Source organism: Magnolia sinica, chromosome 18 (assembly GCF_029962835.1).
Source record: "Magnolia sinica isolate HGM2019 chromosome 18, MsV1, whole genome shotgun sequence".
In the NCBI taxonomy this organism is placed as follows: domain Eukaryota; kingdom Viridiplantae; phylum Streptophyta; class Magnoliopsida; order Magnoliales; family Magnoliaceae; genus Magnolia; species Magnolia sinica.
The window spans coordinates 44,451,038-44,453,563 of NC_080590.1; the positions used below are offsets into that span (position 1 = coordinate 44,451,038).

General features: G+C 38.1%; 1 long non-coding RNA gene across 1 annotated transcript; it reads left to right on the forward strand.

Annotated features, from left to right (window-relative positions):
• The first annotated feature begins 334 nt into the window (after positions 1 to 334).
• Positions 335 to 1,397, forward strand: LOC131232982 (uncharacterized). The gene is made up of 2 exons (XR_009165013.1): positions 335 to 462; positions 657 to 1,397. It is a non-coding gene; the product is annotated as an uncharacterized LOC131232982 (long non-coding RNA).
• The last annotated feature ends 1,129 nt before the right edge of the window (positions 1,398 to 2,526 follow it).

The window sequence follows — 2,526 nt, forward strand, 5'->3', positions numbered from 1 at the left end:
ATAAAACATATACATCATGGTGGGGCCCATAGAGCGTACCAGATCAAAATCTCAACGGGATGTTTTTTATTGTACAGTGGCATTGTGCGAGTTTTGTAGTTCAGGTAAAATAGTGGTGACTCATTCATAACAATAGTGGTAATGAGATGGTGTTATCCAGGCCATCTAAATAATGGGTCTAATTGTAAATGGCTAATATTTGTACCTTTTTCCTATATAAGACTATCATAATCATCTGGTAAATGGTCCCTTATATGTATGGTTGTTAACATAGTTTATGTTATAAATGATGGAAAACTCATAATTGTCGGATTTGATAGTAACGTTTCATTTTAGAAGAGGATTTCCATATCCATCTTTCATGCAGAGGACGCCTCGTCTTCATTCAAACAAAAGCCACTGGAGTTCCTCTTTCGGCATTCATTTACACTGCTAGGAATTTGCGATCGGGAGATTTTTTAGGTACCTTGTTTCAAATTCCTCCTCTTTTTCTGTCTATGATTTATCATAATAGAAGGAAATCTCTGTGTTTTGGTGTAAATTTCCCGGAGATTAGCGATTTTTAGGGTTTCATATGCGCCATTTGATTTTTCCATGGTTTTGCATTTTCTTTCTTCCATTTTTTTTAGTTATCTCGAGTTCTTTTTCGTTTGAAGGTCTCAAGGCCTCAAGGCTGTCAATGTCGACCAGCTCCTCACCGATCAGCCCCACGTTTCCGCCCTCGTCCGTGAATCCCTCAACCGCGGTGTGTTTGAGGGGACAAAATGAGGGGACAAAGTGGATTTATCACAAACATCATAGTGTGCCCCACCTATCTTCTGTGGTGTGTTTTCTGATGTAGGACTTTGTCACAGGCCTGCCTTCAGAAGCGGGTGGGCGCACTGTAATGTTTGTGAAATAAGTACAGGATATGGAGGCATGAAAAATGTGGTGTGGTCAGTTGTAAAGGAACAACATGTTTGGGCATGGAAGTATCATGGGTAGTTCCCATATGGTGAAATCTTTCTTGGTAGAATAAGGCGTGAGTTTGGATACGGTTCCTAGTCAATGGCCGAGGTTCCGTGAATGTGGGGCCAATGTTTTCTAACATAAAAGGTCCCGTCGGTGGGCCCCACCATAGCTGGCGGATGAAAAAAAACCATTGATCTGATAGTTCCACTATCATTTCTGAAAAGATCATTCGTAAGATTCTCAAAAGAATCTGTCAAGCTTTTAGTTAGACGTTGTACCAGATTAGTTTCGACCAACGGTTTAGAATTTAGAATGCTTTGTTATCTATCTTTGTACATGGACTTGTCAAAGAACAGCTCTTTAGATGTTTGGTATTTGGTTATTTTGTAATTTCTATTGCTAAATTATTTTAATTGCGCGTTTGTTGAGTTGGTTGCTTTTTTTAATGTTCCGTAGCATTTTATTCTTTTTTTTTTTTGGGGTTGGAAACACATGCCATTGGTTGTTTGTATGTGGGCCCTAGCTGTTGGGCCCACTACCTATTTGATTCTATGCCTTAGAAGAATTCATATATATATATGTATACTTACAAGGAAGGAGGTAGTAACCGGGCAGGCTCTTTTTCAATTCTATTTTCTTTGTTTGGAGTCTTGGAGTTGAGAAAAAGCTGTTTTGGGTTTTGAAAAGTATAAATTAAAGTCAGTGTGTATTTTGATTTCATTATTTTTTTTATTTTTTGTTTTTGGAGCATGGATTAAAGTTTGCTGGATTTTTTTATTTTCATTTTCTAACACCAAGCGAGCGTTTGGGCAGCCTCTCTTTCAAGGTATGACTTCTAAAATTGAATTCCTCGTTGCTCCAATTGTATTTTTTTCTTTGAATGAATTGGTGTTTGAATTCTGTTATCTTGATTCTTGGGTGGTGTTTGGTTTTGTTCTTGTTCGTGATTGGGTATTGTATTGAAGGATGTTTGTTATGAATTTTGGTTTTGGCAATTCTTGTTGATCATAACTTGATGACGATGACGATGATGGATCCTGTAGTGAATTGATTTTCCTATGGGAAACTGAGTTTTCTTTGCTGCATGATAAGGTGGTACATGCTGCAAGCGGAACCCTTGTGCCTTGTAGAATCCTTTTCACATAAAGGTGGTTATTACAAATGGACGGCCCCCTTATGGGTGAGGATACTAGTACCTATCTGTCCAGAAATGGAAGGAAGATGCCTTTTCATATTTTTCTCAACGATGCAAGGTACCTATCTGTGGAGTTATCTTTATGAGTCTAGAAGATAGCCATTTGATCTCCACATGGGAGATGGAGCTTTGCCATGTCTCTAAATACGATGCCCATGTTTATATTTTCTTTTTGATTGATATTAAAGGCCTGGATGTGTTGAACTTTTGGAAATCTTAAAATAAATGTATTGACTTCTTCTATCTGACCCGCCCAACAACTTTCAAGCTGAGGCATGAATATTATTCATGGCTAACCAGCCTAGGGTTTTGGTATCCTTTCCAAACATCCTGCTGGATTCTGTTAGTCTATTTTCCAGCTCTTTCTTCTTCTTTTTTCT